General features: G+C 38.7%; 1 long non-coding RNA gene across 1 annotated transcript; it reads left to right on the forward strand.

Moving 5' to 3' along the window:
• Nucleotides 1-2,369: 2,369 nt before the first annotated feature.
• LOC309795053 lies at nucleotides 2,370-4,946 on the forward strand. The gene is made up of 2 exons (XR_014292209.1): nucleotides 2,370-2,716; nucleotides 4,299-4,946. It is a non-coding gene; the product is annotated as an uncharacterized lncRNA (long non-coding RNA).
• The last annotated feature ends 3,450 nt before the right edge of the window (nucleotides 4,947-8,396 follow it).

The following is an 8,396-nucleotide window of genomic DNA, read 5'->3' on the forward strand; positions in this document are numbered from 1 at the left end:
ATAGTATTCGAACTCATAGCCACAGCAATCAGACAAGAAAAAGAAGTAAAAGATATCCAAATTGGAAGAGAAGAGGTAAAATTGTCACTATTTGCAGATGACATGATACTCTATATACAGAACCCTAAAATCTCCACACCAAAACTATTATAACTAATAAATGAATTTAGCAAGGTAGCAGGATACAAGATTAATATACAGAAATTTGTTGCATTTCTTTACACTAACAGTGAAATATCAGAGTATGTAAAAAAAAAATCCTGTTTAAAATCTCATCAAAAAGAAATACCTAGGAATAAACAACCAAGGAGGTTAGAGACCTATATGCTGAAAACTATAAAACTGAAGGAAAACTGAAAATGATTCAAAGAAATGGAAAGATACCCCATGCTCTTGGATTGGAAGAACTAATATTGTTAAAATGGTCATACTGGGGCTTCCCTGGTGGCACAGTGGTTAAGAATCCACCTGCCAATGCAGGGGACATGGGTTCGAGTCCTGGTTCGGGAAGATCCCACATGCCACGAAGCAACTAAGCCTGTGTGCCACAACTACTGAGCCTGTGCTTTAGAGCCCGTGAGCCACAACTATTGAAGCCTGCACACCTAGAGCCTGAGCTCCACAAGAGAAGCCACCGCATTGAGTAGCCTGTGCACCACAACAAAGAGTAGCCCTCACTCGCCGTAACTAGAGAAAGCCTGTGCCCAGCAACAAAGACCCAACTCAGCCAAAAATTGTCGGGAACCAGCTGCAAGCTGACACAGTTCTTGCAGCTTAAAGCATGGCAAAGTCCTGCTTAATCATTGACAGGACCCAAAAGAGTTATTAGAGAAGATATGAGTCTTGGCCCATGAGGTTGCTTGCGATTTCTCTAACTATAGTTTGTCCTTGGCATGCTTCGGTAGTCACAGTCTGTTCTCACACGTTTATATCCTGGTTCGCAGAATGTTTTGTACTATAACTTCAACACTAAGGAAATACTGTCTGATGATTCAGTTTGGTGATTTTAACAAAAACATGTATTGTCTACCGCAATATATCAAAAGAGGTTTGATGAGAAATAAAATGTGTGTGTTTATACACCACCCTCCTGACCCTGTCTCTGCTTAATCCCCTCACCTGCTCTCAGGACTTGTTCCTCAGTCTTACAGCGACTGACAAGTGGCACCCGAACAGGGACCTGAGTACATGGGCTGTTGAGAGGGACCCCGGAAATATTTCGCATGCAGACATATACTGGGTAAGTTGGATTGTACCGGGAGATATTTTAGATGTAGGCTTTCTTTCTGTTTTGTTCTCATCAGGAGTAAAAATGGGGCAAACTGGATCTAAGGAACGACAACTTTTTGTTCAGCTACTGTACTCTATGTTATCCACTCAGGGCGTTAAGGTTACGCATAAACAGCTTGATTGTTTTCTTCATTTTGTGAAGGAAATTTTTCCATGGTTCCCAGAGGGAGGAACTGTTAATATTCAAACATGGAAAAAAAATAGGTCAACAATTGAAAACTTTCTATTCCCTTCATGGACCTTCTAAGGTTCCTGTAGATACTTTTTCACTTTGGAATTTGATAAGAGATTGTCTTGACCCAACTCATGAGATTCAGAAATTATTCAAAGCAGCGTCTTTATGCTACTTCCCTTCTGCTCCTCAGTTACAAAATTTGCCTGAGGAACCTGTTTCTCCTACTGCGCCTCCCTTGTTGGCGACCGTGCTATCTTCAGAGTCCCTGGAGGATGATGATGAACTATCCCCAGAGGATGAGACTGAATTGGAGGAAGAGGTTGCACGATATCACAATCCTGATTTTGATGATGGCATTTTTGCAGCTCTTAAGAATGTGCCTGCGGAATCTGAAAACTTTCCTATATTAGATAAAACTTCATTTACTGCTTTAGCCCAAGCTTTAACTTGGGTAAAACATTTACATGATGTTACTCAAGATGCTTCCCTAGCCCCTATTGGGCATTCTTCTGGCTCTTCCTTGCCAGCAAAAGCTCCTGATGAGTCCCCTTCAGTAAATCAGGGGTCTATTTCTGTTTCTTCTACTTCCTCTCTGCCTGTGAGTCTTTCTTCTCCACTCCAAACTGCTTTATTTCAAGCTTCTAAGCAGGGGGAAGATATATCTTCTTTGGGGTTTAAAATAAAGAAGGGGGAATATACCACAACCCCGCACAATTTATTGCAATGTTCTTTATATAAATTTTTTGAACGTAGATAAGCAAGGACAGACAGCTGCAGAAGGATTTTGGCATCCTCGTGCCATGCCTTTTGCTGAAGTCCGTTGGCGGGATCCTCTTACTAATCAATGGAATGGTCCAGATCCTGTACTAATATGCAGACGAGGGCATGTTTGTATGTTTCCTAGGGACACTAAGGATCCTCATTGGATACCTGAGCGCCTCGTGAGATTCTATGGATCCGGACCAGATGGTGAATTCCCTCCCCTGCAATATGGATCCGGACCGGATGGTGAACTCTCTCCCCCACCATATGAAGAGAATGCGGCTCGACGACACTCCCAATCCTCCCGAGAAACCAGCTCTCCAAGATCGTCAGTGTCGTCTCTCCCACGCCACGTGGATGGCCAACCCTCCAACATGGGGCCAATTGAAACGACTGACCCAGAAGGCAGAGGAGATGTTGATGCAGCAGCAAGTGACTAAGTCCCCACAAACGTTGTTTGTGGCTGTGTTGGCTATTATCTCTTGTCAGGTAGTTTTGGGTAATACTGATGCTTATTGGGCATATGACCCTGATCCTCCATTACTTCGCCCGGTAGAATGAATTGATCCCTCAATTCTTGTTTATGTTAACGATACTTCCCTTCTTGACTATCCAAGCAGTGATTTTATTACCCCTCTCACTGTAACTCATTTTTCATATACTGCCTTTTCTTTGCGTGCCCCTATCTGTTTTTCCATTCCTGTGTTTTGGGATAACCAACACGAACAATACCAGCATGGATGTCTTTCGGTAGGACCCAGGCCTTCTTATACATATCAGTTCTAGTATCAAAATGAAACATGGTCTCGCAGGGAATGGATTTTTAATACTATGAGGCTCTCCACTCCTTATTTTAAGGCTACAGAGGATCCTCCTAAGGACTTGCCTCCCTGCATTCAACAAATATTGTCCCCCTTTTCTAACTCCTCAGAACCTTTATGGTCATATCCTCTGTGGCATTGATGCCAATATTCTACACCAGTGTGGCATCGAATTCCTCATACTACTGAAGCTGTTTTGGACTGGTCTTTTCCTCAGCCTTTTGCTGAACTTATTAATAAGATTGAATATCTAGGGGGATGGGTGGAGGGTGTCCTCTCCACCAATTTAGGAAATGTACAAAATAATATTTGGAAGTTGATGGCTGCTGTGGGGCCTGTTGTCCTTTCACATCAACAACATCCTGTTAGGAACTTAACCGCTTTTGTTATGGCTTGTATTCCATCACCCTATGCTATTCTTACTGGTTCTGTCTACGTTTTTCAAAAAGAAGGGTTTTAAGACTTACGTTGTGATCATTGTAATTTGACAAATTGTATAACCATGGGGGAATCAAACCGGGGATTTCTTCTTGTTCATCAGCCTCCCTTTGTATGCTCCCTGTAAATGTTACAGGTCCTTCGTATTCTAATTCAGGTTTGCAGGTCATGCATGAACTTTCCCTTCTTTTACAATGGCCCAAGCAATTTTGGGGGCTACTTATAGCTGGAATTACAGCGCTCGTTGCAGTCATTGCTTCTGTAGATGCTTCCACTACTGCGCTGACTCAAAGTATTCATACTGCCACATTTGTGAATAATTTAGCCGCTAATGTCTCTAATGCTTTGGGAACTCAAGAAACTATTGATAGAAAATTAGAAAGTCATGTTAATGCATTGGAAGAAGTTGTTCTTATTCTTGGAGACCAATTAGCTGCTTTAAAAACTGCCTGTTCTATGCATTGTTATGCAGAATTTTCTGCAATCTGTGTAACCTCTAAGCCATATAACGATTCGCAGTGGCCTTGGCCTCAGATTAAGAATCATTTATTGGGAATTTGGTCTCATTACAATCTATCCCTTGATATTGCTCGCTTACATGGGGATATCACAAATATCCAGCATGCAGCTCCCCTAGATGTAAATCCAGTGGAAATTGCTCAAGACATATTTACCCAGGTTACATGTACTTTTGCCCCGAGTTGTCTTATTAACCTCCTTTATCCTATAATTGTTATTGGTATTTTATTTTGTTTGTTTGTTTGTTTGTTTTTGCTGTATTTTAATATTATTGTGTATTTGTTGTTTTCTAGCCCTCCTGCGAACTGGCTTACGAGCAATTGCAGAGTCGAACTCTACCACCTCACATTAAAAAATAAGGAAGGGGGACATGTCGGGAACCAGCTGCAAGCTGACACAGTTCTTGCAGCTTAAAGCATGGCAAAGTCCTGCTTAATCCTTGACAGGACCTGAAAGAGTTATTAGAGAAGATATGAGTCTTGGCCCGTGAGGTTGCTTGCGGTTTTTCTAACTACAGTTTGTCCTTGGCATGCTTTGGTAGTCACAGTCTGTTCTCATGCATGTTTATATCCTGGTTCACAGAATGTTTTGTACTATAACTTCAACACTAAGGAAATACTGTCTGATGATTCAGTTTGGTGATTTTTTTTTTTTTTTGCGTTATGTGGGCCTCTCACTGTTGTGGCCTCTCCCGTTGCGGAGCACAGGCTCCGGACGCGCAGGCTCAGCGGCCATGGCTCATGGGCCCAGCCGCTCTGCGGCATGTGGGATCTTCCCGGACCGGGGCACGAACCCGTGTCCCCTGCATCGGCAGGTGGACTCTCAACCACTGCGCCACCAGGGAAGCCCCAGTTTGGTGATTTTAACAAAAACGTGTATTGTCTACTGCAATATATAAAAAGAGGTTTGATGAGAAATAAAGTGTGTGTGTTTATACGCCACCCTCCTGACCCTGTCTCTTCTTAATCCCCTCACCTGCTCTCAGGACTTGTTCCTCAGTCTTACAGCGACTGACGAAAAAAGAAATGAAGGGAGGGAGGGAGGGAGGAAGGGAGGAAGGAATTTATAAAAGAAAAAAAGAAATGGCCATACTACCCAAAGCAATCTACAGATTTAGTGTGATCCCTATCAAAACACCCATGATGTTTTTCACAGAACTATAACAAATAATCCTAAAATTTACATGGAGTCACAAAAGACCCAGAATTGCCAAAGCCATCCTGAGGAAAAAGATCAAAGGTGGTGGCATAACCCATCCAGACCTCAGACAGAACTACAAAGCTACAGTAATCACCACAGCATGTTATTGACATAAAAACAGACATATAGATCAATGTAAAAGAATAGAGAACCCAGAGTAAACCCAGACACCTACAGTCAATGAATCTACAAGAAAGGAGGCAAGAATACACAATGAAAAGACAATCTCTTCAATAAGTGGTGTTGGGATAGTTGGACAGCTACATGCAAATCAATGAAATTAAAACACACCATATACAAAAGTTAACTAAAAATTGTATAAAGACCTAAATTTAAGACATGACACCATAAAACTCCCAGAAGAGAACACAGCCAAAGAGCATTCTTGGGCATAAATCACAGCAATATTTTCTTACATCAGTTTCCCAAGGCAAAACAAATAAAAGCAAAAATAAACAAATGGGACCTAATCAAACTTTAAAACTCTTGCACAGCAGAGGAAACTATCAACAAAACATAAAGACAGCCTACTGAATGGGAGAGAGTATTTGCAAACAATGCAACCAACAAGGGGTTAATATTCAAAATATACAAACAGCTGATACAACTCAATATCAAAAACAACATAATTTAAAAATAAGCAGAAGACCTAAATAGACATTACTCTAAAGAAGACATACAGATGGCCAACAGGCACATGAAAATATGCTTAACATTGCTAATTATTAGAGAAATGCAAATCAAAACCACAATGAGGTATCACCTCACATTATTCAGAATGGCCATCACCAAAACTAAATAATAAATGCCAGAGAGTGTGTGGAGAAAAGGGAACCCTCCTACACTGTTGGTGGGAATGTAAATTGGTGCAGCCACTATGCAAAACAGTATGGAGTTTCCTTAAAAAACAAAAAATAGAGCTACCATGTAATCTGGCAACCCCACTTCTTGGTAAATATTTGGAAAAGATGAAAACTCTAATTCCAAAAGATACATGTACCTCAGTGTTCATGTAGCAGCACTATTTACAATAGCCAAGATAGGGAAACAACCCAAATGCCCAACTGGCTTAAGAAGACATGATGTGTGTGTGTGTGTGTGTGTGTGTGTGTGTGTGTGTGTGTGTGTGTGTGTGTGTGTGTGTGATGGAATATTAGTCATAAAAAAGAATGAAATATTGCCATTTGCAGCAACATGGATGGACCTAAGGAATATTATACTTAGTGAAGCAAGTCAGACAGACAAATATTATATGATATCACTTATATGTGAAATCTAAAAAATAATACAAATGAATATACAAAAGAGAAATGGATTCACAGGCACAGAAAACAAACTTATGGTTACCAAAGGAAAAGGGGAGGGGTGAAGAGATAAATTAGGAGTATGGGAGTAACAAACTACTATACATAAAATAGATAAGCAATAAGGATTTACTGTATAGCACAGGAGATTGTATTCAATATCTTATAATAGCATATAATTGAAAATAATATGAAAAAATACATATATATGTAAGAATCACTTTACACCTGAAATGAACACAATATTGTAAATCAACTATATTTCAATTTTTAAAGGTTTAAAAGTTAGTTGTAATCTCTAAAGATATAAAAGTATCCACTAGAGGAACTAAAAAAGTGACCTTGTGTAGATAGATTAAAACACAAAATGGGTTTTAGGTCTAAATTGTTACAAGGCAAAGAGGAAATTATCTATTGATAAAGGTGTCAATGCATTTAGAAGATAAACATACTTGCACTCAACAGCAGAGCTTCAAAATATATGTAGTAAACATGGACAGAATTGTTGGGAGAAATAGTTCTACAATAGTTGGGGCTTAAGTACCTTATTTTCAATAATGAAAAGTATATCTAGATAGAAGATCAATAAGTAAGTGGACTTGGACAACACAAAAACCAACTAGCTCTAACAGACATATTTGGAACATTCCACCCAACAACAGCAGATACACATTTTTCTGAAGTGCATATGGAACATTCTCCAGGATCATAAAGTAATTCTCATTTTAAACAACTGCAAGCATACCAAGTATCTAACAAATATGAAACAAGGTTAGAAGTCAATATTAGAAGGAAAATTGAAAATTTTGCAAATATGTGGGAATTAAACAACATACTCTTTAAATGACCAATTGGTCAAAGAAGAAGTCACTGGTGAAATTAGCAAATACTTTGAGATGAAGGAAAATAAAAACACAACATACCAAAGCTTATGAGATTCAATGAAAGCAGTTCCCAGAGGGAAATGTACAGCTATAAATACCTTATTAAAAAGGAAGAAAATCTTAACCTAACTTTACATCTTAATGAACTAGAAAAGAGGAGCAAACTAAACCCAAAACCAGCAGAAGGAAGAAAATACGGACAAAAGCAGATACAAAGAACAAATGAAATTTAAAAATAGAAACCAGAAGTTGGTTATTTGAAAAGATCAAAATTGACAAACCTTTAGATTTGTCTAAAAGTGGAGACATTACAAACCTTACAGAAATTTAAAGAATTATAAAAGGATACTACAAATAATTGTACACCAACAAATTAAATAACGTAGATTAAATGCAAAATCTCTAGACACAAATTACTGAAATTGACTCAATAAGAAATTGAGAATTGCAACATACCTGTAACAAGTAAAGAGGTTGAATCAGTAGTTCAAGACCTTCAAGAAAGAAAAGTCCAGGTCCAGGTGGCTTCACCAGTGAATTTAAACTTTTAAAGAAGGATTAACACCAATCCTATTCAAACTCTTCTGAAAAATAGGAGAGAATTATCCCTAACACATTCTATGAAGCCAGCATTATCCTGATATAAAGCCAGACAAAAATACCACTAGAAATGAAAACTACAGATAAATACCTCTCATGGATATAGGTACAAAAATCTTCAACAAAATATAAGCAAACCAAATCCAACAGTACATTAAAAGGATTGCACAGCTTGAGTAAGTGGGATTTATTCCAGGAATACAAAGGTGCTTCAACATAAGAAAATAAATGAAGTTAATACACTTCATTAATAAAGCAAAAGTGAAAAAAACCCAACATGATCATCTCAATTGATGCAGAAAAGGCACTTGAAAAAATTAAACAGACTTTCAGGTTAAAAATGCTCAGCAAACTAGGAATAGAAGGGAATTTCCTTAAAATGATAAACGGTATTTATGAAAAA

This window comes from Mesoplodon mirus (assembly GCF_964341445.2).
Source record: "Mesoplodon mirus genome assembly, chromosome: 19".
NCBI lineage: Eukaryota > Metazoa > Chordata > Mammalia > Artiodactyla > Ziphiidae > Mesoplodon > Mesoplodon mirus.